This window comes from Schistocerca americana, chromosome X (assembly GCF_021461395.2).
Source record: "Schistocerca americana isolate TAMUIC-IGC-003095 chromosome X, iqSchAmer2.1, whole genome shotgun sequence".
In the NCBI taxonomy this organism is placed as follows: Eukaryota; Metazoa; Arthropoda; class Insecta; order Orthoptera; family Acrididae; genus Schistocerca; species Schistocerca americana.
Window position 1 is genome coordinate 987,153,798 of NC_060130.1, and position 11,320 is coordinate 987,165,117.

Here is an 11,320-nt window from a genome sequence, read left to right on the forward strand (position 1 = left end):
ACCGTTAGAATATAAAGGTTTCCATTTACATCGTACATGAAGTTTAGAATCTAATGTGTCGGTTCGTGATGATGATGAAGTTTGGTTCATGTGGCGTTCAACTGCGCGATCCTCAGCGGCCGTACAAAGTCCCAATTTCTACACAGTCCAATTTTTACACAATAAGGTGAGACACTGTCACGAATTATGATGAGGAAATGATGAGGGTAACACATACACCTGTTCCCCGGCCAGAGAAAAATCCCCAACCCGGCTGGGAATCGAACCCGGGACCCCGTGATCCAGAGGCAGCAACGCTAACCACTTTTTTTAAAGTTTTGTTCGTTATTGTTCGTTGTATTTGGTCGTAGTGCACGCCACATGACATCCGTTTAAGCTCGTTGTTGATTCCTTCACTCATTTTTTATTACACATAGCAGCCGTCTCTCTGACCGAACACGCTGAGCTACCGAGCTGACAATATTTGAGATGAAGGCTCCACAAAAGCTGAGCACTATGAGAAATTTATAGAAGACTCATTTAGTTTTCCCTCCACGGAAATCTTTAGTAAAGGGTGAAAGATTTATTCGTTTGAACGAAAACCAGAGTGTGACATCTACAACGAACGGGAAATAATCCGTTGAGTAAACCTTAGGTTATTATGGGGTCACTCTGAATATACAATAAAAATTGGGGTTTCCCATTACAGAATACAAATTTGAGCCCACACACACAAGCAGAACGGTTAGGAGGTGGCCGATAGTAGCACAGACAGGTGTCACCACTATTAATATTCTCTTTTCACATTAAAATTTTTGTCGTACACTGAGTCGTTTTCGAGATATTTAGCTATCTCAAATTTCGACTTCCGTTTGGCTTAAACATTCCAAGATATATTGAGAAATATACACAATATAGAAACTTACGTTGTGATGAGAAGGTGAAACTGTATGCTGAACGATGTCTCGAACCGGGCCGGGAGCCTATGCCTTCCAGTGGCCTTACGTTAACTATTACTTTATAGCTATGCGCCTCAGTGACGATCTAAACTTTAAACTTCGCACTTCTTTCCATCTTTAGGTTCCAAAATTTATTTTAAATGAAATGAAAACTGATAGTCCGTCCAGTAGCATGAAAAGGACTGATGTACACTTTAGTCTGTCTCATCCAGCCTAAACTGTTATCTACTAACTATCAAACTGAGCTACTGCATTATTTTGTCAGTTTATGGACTCAAGAAGAAACTGGACTCGTACTAACACTGTTGTGCTGTGTTTTCAAATGCATGATAATTCTGTCTTGTCTATACTTGTATTGTTTGCTTGAACTATTATCATTTGACGACTCTCATATATTTCTCCAATAAATTGGAATTTTCAAAGCGTATAAACCAGACCATGATTCCATCTTAAGCGATCGGCTGTTTCGTCACTATATCTAAAAACTGAAGTAATTTTGGTAAATGTCACTACATCCATGAGACCAATAGTCAGCTGTGATGTAACTTCTGTGTCATTATGAATTGTTTGTAAGTGTTAGAATTTGGATAACATTTCGAATTTATGGTGGTGGTGGTGGTGGTTAGTGTTCAACGTCCCGTCGACAACGAGGTCATTAGAGACGGAGCGCAAGCTCGGGTTAGGGAAGGATTGGGAAGGAAATCGGCCGTGCCCTTTCAAAGGAACCCTCCCGGCATTTGCCTGAAACGATTTAGGGAAATCACGGAAAACCTAAATCAGGATGGCCGGAGACGGGATTGAACCGTCGTCCTCCCGAATTTATGGCATCCATTTTACCTGTAACACTTGACCATGTATTGAAAAATTCACGCCATCATGTTCATATCAGATTCTTACCCAGGAACATCATTTGTAATACGACATGGCGGGAGGAAATGAAACAAAATAACATGATTGAGACTTCACCCTATAACTGCGGTCGCGCTTACAGTGATATAGTTGACGCCTGCTACTACTACTACTACTACTACTACTACTACTACTACTATACATTTAGATATTCTGGCTTGTCAAGTAAAATATGAGAAGTTCTGCGATATTAAAAACTGTATGCCGGACCGGGAATCAAGCTCGGAACCTTTGCTTTACTCTACCGACAGAGCTATAAGAACGCAACTTACGGTCTACCTTCACTGCATTACTTATTAAATATCACAAACTCTGTATTACGACTGGCGTTCAGTAAGTTACGAAACACATTTCTTCACGGCAAATTATGGTTGAAAAAATGCGAAATTTGTTGTGGTACATCGTGGAATACTCCCAATTCAGTCCTTATGGTTTCATGAAGTTCCAATATGTAGCGGCGCTTCAAAAGTGGTGTCTGTAAATGAGGTGCGTTCCATGTGGAGAGCAGTCATCGAGTCCCTATTGGAGGAAAACCAGAGCATCGCAGATGTACATAGGTGCTAGCAGAATGCTCGGAGACCTGACAGTCAACAAAAGCACGGTGAGTTGTTGGGCGAGGCGTATGTCATCACTGCAACAAGGTCACGCAAACCTGCCCATCTCCTACGTACCAGCCGACCGCACACAGCTGTGACTCCTGCAATGTTGGAACGTACGGACACTCTCATTCGTGGTGATCGACGGATCACTACCAAACTGTAAGTAGTGCTGAAACTCATCCACCAGTTGAGGTACCCAAAGGTGTGTGCTCTCTGGGTTCTTTGAGGCCTTACGTAAGACCATAAGGAGCAACTAAGGTTCGTCTGTGCACAACCGTTTGCACGTTTCGCGGCTGTTCGTGACAATGACAGGTTATGAAACATGGGCTCACCACTTCCAAACGGAAACAAAACGGCAGTCCACGTTTGGCGCCGTACCACCTCTGCTCCGAAGAAAAAGTTCAGAGTCGCATCCTCGGCCGGTAAGGTCATGGCGACGTCTTCTGGGACTGTGAAGGGGTTCTTCTGTTCCATGTCCTCCCTCGTGGTGCAACGATCAACTCTGAAGGGTACTGTGATACCCTCAGGAAACTGAATAAACGACTCAGCGTGTTCGTCAAAACAAACGTGCAAACGCATTTCCCCTTCTGCATGACAACGCAAGGCCTCACGCACATCTCCGCACCCAAGACGGTCTTACAAAACTTCACTGGACTGTTGTTCCTCATTCACCGTACGGTCCGGATCTCGCACCTTCCAACTTCCATCTGTTTGCCCCTATGAAGGATGCTGTACATGGTAACTAATATGTGATTCATGGGAAGGTTATTGATGCTGTAAGATATTGGATCCGACGTCGAGCATGGGGGTATACTGACGCTCACAGTAAGGTGGCGTAGGACCGTGTCATTGCCGGCCGGTGTGGTTCAAATGGCTCTGAGCACTATGGGACTCAACTGCTGTGGTCATAAGTCCCCTAGAACTTAGAACTACTTAAACCTAACTAACCTAAGGACAGCACACAACACCCAGCCATCACGAGGTAGAGAAAATCCCTGACCCCGCCGGGAATCGAACCCGGGAACCCGGGCGTGGGAAGCGAGAACGCTACCGCACGACCACGAGATGCGGGCGCCGGCCGGTGTGGCCGAGCGGTTCTAGGCGCTTCAGTCTGGAACTGCGCGACCGCTACGGTCGCATGGATGTGTGTTATGTTAGGTTTAAGTAGTTCTGAGTTCTAAGGGACTGATGACCTAAGATGTTAAGTCCCATAGTGCTCAGAGCCATTTGAGCCATATAAACTCCTCATAGTATATTAGTCTTGATACTGAAATCTAAAAGTGATGCTACTGTATATTTCTGCGGTGGATTTTGGAAAGTTCGACCTAACAGGTCATTATTAATGCCCTCAAGAAATAGATGAGCAAATAGGAAGCAAGAAAAGAAATGCATTGTATTTAAATATTACACACACATCATGCATAAGATCAAAAATAATGCATATCATTGTATGTTCTATATGTGCAACATAGTTACAGACGGTGTAGTTAAAATCAGACTTCGAGCCTTGTTTCGGCCCGAGAAGCATGCAGTACCGACCAGCCACCGTGTCGTCTCCTGCCAGTGGCGGCAGTTGGATGCGGTACGGAGGGGTCTGGGAACAGCGCATCGCTGTCTCTGCTGTTGTCGGCTTTCCAGCCCTCGGAACTACTACTTCTAATTCAGGTAGTTCCTCATTTTGGCATTTTCAGGCCCAGTGCATCCCGTTACAATCCTTACACTAGGAAAAATCTGTTACAGTTCACGGAATGAAAGCCAGGTCTTTGGAATGGAAGTCAGACATGCTGCCCGCTTAACTAAGAAGGTGGACAATTTCAGAATTAATTAAACAGAGTAATCATTTAAAGAAAGTAATCTTTCTAAATTTTCTTGAAGTAGTAAAGTTCGTTTGAGAAATAATTTAACGAGGAATAATTGCATTAATTTTCGAGAGAAACAGTGAGGCCCTACGATTTTTGCATTGTCAAAATTTATTTTTTATTTGAAGTTCGTTATACTTCTACAGACACAAATGTCTTATCTGTAATGACTGCCAAATGAAGTAATTTATTTCAACAATGATTAATTCGGTACATTAACTACGTAATGCTATCCTGTGTAGTATTGTAAGACTATGTCTGCATCTTATACATAATCGTAATTTGGCTTACAAAAAGATTAGATTTAAGAGAAGCTATAGTCATGTTACAGTTACAGGTGCAAAATTATAGGGATGAAAACATAAATGAAGGTCTCTGTTTTTTGTGAATATGAGAAAGCCTTTGACAGAGCGTAAAACGCTAAATTAAACGAAATTCATGACAAGAATCCCAAGTGCACAGAACAAGCACCGAAACAAAACAGCTCATATAAAACTTACTGATGAACTATTTAAAAATGCCCAAATGAAAGGAATAAAAAATGGTTCAAATGGCTCTGAGCACTATGGGACTTAACATCTGTGGTCATCAGTCACATAGAACTTAGAACTACTTAAACCTAACTAACCTAAGGACATAACACAATCCATGCCCGAGGCAGGATTCGAACCTGCGACCGTAGCGGTCACGCTGTTCCAGACTGAAGCACCTAGAACCGCACGGCCACACCGGCCGGCTGAAAGGAATAGTTATTCAGAAAAAATCTTTCAGCTGTTCCTGAATTGCAAGACAACAAAAGCTTCATAATTTGTCATACGCTCATGATACTATTTCCCGATAACTCATGAATATTGTGAGTGAATACCACACGGCAGTGGACCTAAAAATCGGGAAATAAAAATGAAGAAAACAAAACATGTGACAGCTACATGAGAAGCTCAATTATTTGCGAATGTCATCTTCTTTCTCGGTAGTTGCGACACATAGCGTTTACTGAAATGCGAGTACGTTGGCACAAGTCTCTCTTGTGGACTAGGTATCAGATATAAAGATAAAATGTCGAAATGAACCCGTAGTTGATTTTTTTTAAACTTTCAGAATACTGTTTCCAATACAGAATTAGAATTATTACTCAGAGTCAGATTTATATATGAGCGAAAACATGACTACCTGCTTAATAGCTTATTTTTCCGTCTTTGGAGCAAAATACATCACTGATTCTGCGTATCAGGGATTCGACAGCTATTTGGTAGATTTTTTGGAGCAATGTGGCATTAGATGTCTAAGCACAGGTCATGTAATTTGTGAAAATAAAGGGCCGCTGATTTGCGTACGCGGTAATGGCGCCCGATATCTAGCCAGATGAGTTCCGTAGGATTTACACCAAGAGAAGTTGGTTGTCGAAACATCAACGTAAGTCCACTATAATCCTCCTGCAACCACTGTAGCACAGTTCTGGCTCCGATCCGGAAGATGGTATCAGTTCCTTCGGACATGTCCGTAAGAACAAATAGCATTAGTGATCTTGCAGCTCTCAAAGAATGAAATTACAATGAATCCAGACCATTAGCAACTTGCAGTCGTTGATAAATATCAATGGGGACAGTTGAAAATGTGTGCCCCGACCGGAACTCGAACCCTGGATCTCCTGCTTACATGGCAGATGCTCTGTCGTTATTTTTTCGTTTTTTCTGTTTTCTTTTTCTGTATTTTTTTAACTTAATAGATTTTAATGCACTTTTTAGACCTCTTCCACTTCAGGCGTTGACCCCTATCACCCATACTACCCCTAGAAACCTATCTAACCTAAAAGCAAGAACAAAGCTAGTGCCACCGCCACTTTCACCCTAAAGCTAAGTAGGACGGTCGTGCGCCACCACTTCAGGCTCCATCCACGAACAAAAATTAAATTTGCCTCTGAACACTTTACTAAAAAAATAAAAGGATAAAGGAAGGGGTACAATACTTAATTATATGTTATTTGTTGTTCAGTTTGTTCTCATGTTGTGATTTGTAATTCTTTTTTTTCTGTCTTTCTTTCTCGGGGTTTTATGTCTCTCATCAGTTCATCATGTGCGATATTTCATTCTCTTCTCACACCCGACGCACCCCAATGGTCTGGAGGGCGCGTAAACAACGACCCCAAGTAATTCGCAAAGAGCGTACCATACGACGCTCTGCACCGTAAAATCGTGTAGTTACTCGTTAAATAATGGCAGTAATCAAACAACCCTGGACCGCTCTCATTAAAAAAAGTATGACAATTCCATACCCTTAACGCACACCGTGGCGTTATGACGCGTAGCAGGGAAGGAAGTTACGTCGGGACGGATGAGTTCGGTGTGCTCTACGGACTGAGGCGTCCGACGCAGCATCTATGCCAACATGCGCTGTGTGAGGAGCCAGCAGTCAGTAGCCGTACCACAAAAGAAACGGTGCATGTCGGTGTCTACAGCGGCGCATCTTGGGCAGAAAGGATCCTCGGTAAGCTGGATCATGCGTAAACGTTGACAGGTGGGGAATTTTTCGGTCGTTATCACGTACCACAGCGCCCTGACCGTGGTGGGAAGGAAAGGCCAGTGTACGTTTCTCCACACCCGCCTCCAGCCAACTGCCGGATCTCGGCGTTCAACCACATTAGCCACAGCGTCCGTTGAAAGTAGCGGTAAAAGTCCATGGTTCTAGGATCCCGCGTGGTCGGTAAGACATCCAACAGATAAATCATGTCGACCAGATAGGTGAGAATGCTACACAGTGATATATCTAACAGGAATCGGCGGCCGGAGGGACTGAGGCAACACCTCCTGAATCAGTGTACCAGGGAGGGTGTCCTTGAACGAAGTACGTAGGCGATGCATCGTCCGCAGAAAGAGAGCGGGCGCCCTGCTGTATACGTTTATCATTCCAATGCCACCTGCATGTGTGAGCAACGTTAGCGTCTCGTAACGGTTCCTGAACACCCTACCTTTGCTGACGAAATGACCGAAGGCCGCCAGGACCTTGGAAGTCACCGTAGTGGCCATCGGGAGAACGTGTGTATAATGATTAAGTTCCGGAGCGAGGTAGACGTTGACAAAATGTACCCACATGATAAAGTCAAGTGTTCGTAAGTTATGGTGACGAACTTGAGTGCGGATCACATTAAGTAGTCTGCGATACGTAGCTGCTGCTGTACGCTGCACGTTCCCATGGTCACTCCCAAACACTTCATCACCGGGACTTTGTTAATGGGCACTGGCGTACTCATATGAAGTCCTCTGCCCACATCCACTTAGTGCGACTTTCGCAGGTTTATACGGCTCCCGGCCGCCTCTCCATATTGCTGAAGCCACGTGATCGCCATACATATATCTTCTGATGACCTCGCCAAGAATACTACATTGTCCGCATAGGCACAACATTTAACATGCACATCGCGAAGGCGAATGTCCTCCAAACGCTGTCGTAGACCATGAAGTGCAGGCTCGTGGGCGACGGCGAAGAGAAAGGCTGACAGGGGACATCCTTGTCGCACTGAACGCGCAATAGTAAACAATGACGAGCGGTAGTCATTGACCAGAATTGTGGAAGGGGCTTCGTGGATGAGACGGAAAACCACACCTGCCGATATTGGGGACAGTCCCACCTTCTCTAAGACAGCCTGCAAGAAATGGTGCTCAACTCTGGCAAATGCGTGGTCTAGGTCAACCGCCACGAGGGCGCCCTCTAAACGGCATGCCTACATGAGTGCCACCACATCTCTATAAGAGCTTAACGCCGTGTGTATATTACTGTCACCTCACAGACATGTTTGGAGCCGGCCGTAGTGGCCGTGCGGTTAAAGGCGCTGCAGTCTGGAACCGCAAGACCGCTACGGTCGCAGGTTCGAATCCTGCCTCGGGCATGGATGTTTGTGATGTCCTTAGGTTAGTTAGGTTTAACTAGTTCTAAGTTCTAGGGGACTAATGACCTCAGCAGTTGAGTCCCATGGTGCTCAGAGCCATTTGAACATGTTTGGACGGCATGAATGGCATCTTTGACAATATCGAGGAGACGAGCACGAAGAATGCTGGCGAACAGCTTGTAATCCGAATATCCGAATTCAATAACGTCAACGGCCGGAAGTCTTGTGGTCTGCAACACCCGTTTGGTTTTGCCACAGGGATGATCATTCCCACCTAAAATTCGGTGGGGGGGGGGGGGATGGAAGTCCGGAAGCAGGAGTTCACAGCACATCTGCCGCCAAACTTTTCCCCCATCAGGTTAGAAAAGGCGCTATAAAATTCAAGCGGAAGACCATCAGGTCCAGGTGATTTGTTTCTCGCGCCCCGCGAGAGGGCCATGCGCATTTCGCGCGTGACAGACTCCAAGAATGTGGAATTGCCTTACGCCCTACCCGAATGTGGCAGGTCGCGCAGGACGTCCTCAGTGTCATTGTCACGCCGTTGATCTGCTAGATACAGAGAGCGATAATAATCTCTGAGGGCACTGCAGATGGCGCTGTGTGCCTCTGCGCGTTGCCCGTCCGCAGAAATAACTGCTGTGATGAGTCGTCTCTTATGGTGTCTCCGTTCTCTGGCGATGTGATAAAGAGAGGCACGTACCTCTGGGATGGGATCTTGCAGTCTCGATAGAACCGACGTGCCGTCCAATCTGTCAGCCGTGATCTGCAGAAGCCGTACCTGTGACCGGTGGACGGCCATCTGGCGCTCTGGCGAAGGTTGTTGCGACGCTAGTTCCCGCAGGACAGTGTAGTAAAACTCAAAGGTGGATCGGAGCGCCCTGTCTCATCCATATGCCATGAGCATGCGGCGGAGAGCTGGTTTGGCGCAGTATGTCCACCATCGTGTCTTGGAAACATAGGTATGACGTCGTCGCTCACATTTGTGCCAGCTATCAGTGACGGCTACACTCTTCCTGGAGAATGTTAACGTTAAGAGTACAAGGTCCTCTACTAAGACTCGACGGTTACGGTCGCACGTTCGAATCCTGCCTCGGCCATGGATGTGTGTGATGTCTTTAGGTTAGTTAGGTTTACGTAGTTCTTAGGGGACTGATGACCTCAGATGTTAAGTCCCATAGTGTTTACAGCCATTTCTACTAAGGCTCGTCTGTTGTAGTGGCAGAGTCACGGCGCAGATGAAGGTCTGATGGTCGGTGAATGCAGTGGGCCACAGCTCACCACCGACAGTTGCTGCCCAAAGACCTCGGGAGACATAAATCCTGCCCAACCCGCTATCCGAGTGGCTGGTGAAGTGTGTATATCCGCGTCGGTCACCGTGGATTAGCGTCCATGTATAAGCGAGATCTCTGACCATAGCATGAAGGGATGAAAATGGGACATGGTGAGGGATCCGCTCCTCAGGGCGTAAGACGCCGTTAAAGTCCCCGCCCACCACCAGGTGCTCTGTAGCGCCTTGAAACAATGCAATAAATAAATAAATGGTTCTGAGCACTATGGGACTTAACTGCTGTGGTCATCAGTCCCGTAGAACTTAGAACTACTTAAACCAAACTAACCTAAGGACATCACACACATCCATGCCCGAGGCAGGATTCGAACCTGCGACCGTAGGGGTCGCGCGGTTCCAGACTGTAGCGCCTAGAACCGCTCGGCCAGTCTGACCGGCGAAACAATGCAGCTACCTCAGTGGAGTAATAGAGTGTTCGCGCTCGACGCTTCGCATTACCAGACGGGGAATACAGATTCTCAAGGCGGACTGCGCCGATGGTGAGTGCAACGCCTCTCGCTGACGGCAAAAACTGAATATCCGTTGGTTCGACGCCATCGCGTGGTAGTATGGCCGTACCACCTCCACCGTCGGAAGTTGGGTTGACGTAAGACGCGTAGCTATAAACATCCAGGCGCAGATCAGGCCGTACCTCTGAAAGAAACACGATATCAGTGTCCGCCGCTCGAATTATGTCCTTTAACAACTGAGTTTTGATCGTGGAGCTGATGCCGGTGACATTGACTGTCCCTATCCGATACACCTAGGTCATTTGATGGTACGATGACGTATCCTACAGTCGTTTAAGCCAGTTTGCGCCGCATCGTCCGTCCGACCTTCCCTGCCACCCGAACCGTATATATTATTGATCAGCTGAGACGAGGTGTCCGTCCGACGATCCACCGGCCGCGGTTATCTGGTTGTCTCTCGAGTCTGATATCATTCTTTCTGTTGTGTCTAGACAAGACAGCCTAGACACAATGAGAGGAAGCCGAAAGGCACGCGCTAAGCTAAAGCTGGATGGCGTGAGGTCTGAAACAGGATACGTAATGAATGCTATAACGAAAAGTACGTAGCTGCTGGAATACCTAACTTTAATCCATCCTTGTGGTACATCTGGAGATTGTGGCGATACAAGTGAGACTCCATAGATACACGCAATGTTACTAATGGCGCTTTGCTAGGTCGTAGCAATTGACTCAGCTGAAGGCTATTCTAACTATCTGCTCGGCTAATGAGCGAGGCTTCGTCAGTGTAGTCGCTAGCAAAGTCGTCCGTACAACTGGGGCGAGTGCTATTCCGTATCTCGAGACCTGCCTTGTGGTGGCGCTCGGTCTGCGATCACACAGTGGCGACACGCGGGTCCGACATGTACTAAGGGACCGCGGCCGATTTAAAGCTACCACCTAGCAAGTGTGGTGTCTGGCGGTGACACCACACTTTCCATCTCCATCTCGGACGCCCAATCACCAAGCTGGAGGTGTGATACGTTAGGCGACGCATGACGTTCATCCGATGTCTTAGCCACAAAATCCTCATGGGGCTCGTCGGTGAGATGAGCATCGTCAACTTGGCTTTGTCCTTGGGCGGGCGTTGCCAGCAGCGAACCAGGAACCGTTGGTGTGAAGTCCACATACCAGGCCGCAGATGCATTTTTCTCGTCCTGCTGCAACGTGTCACCATCCCTCGAATCATTGCCCGCAGACAGCCTCCTCTTCTTTCGTCGCTTGGGCGACTTCTGTTTCCGGGAACGAGTGTCTGCGTCCTATGGATCACGACAAACAGTAGGCACCTCCCGCATCTCC

General features: G+C 46.7%; 1 non-coding gene across 1 annotated transcript; it reads right to left on the reverse strand.

Moving 5' to 3' along the window:
- Positions 1-473: 473 nt before the first annotated feature.
- On the reverse strand, positions 474-590 carry LOC124557462. The gene has a single exon (XR_006968721.1). It is a non-coding gene; the product is annotated as a U5 spliceosomal RNA (small nuclear RNA).
- Between the last annotated feature and the right edge of the window lie 10,730 nt (positions 591-11,320).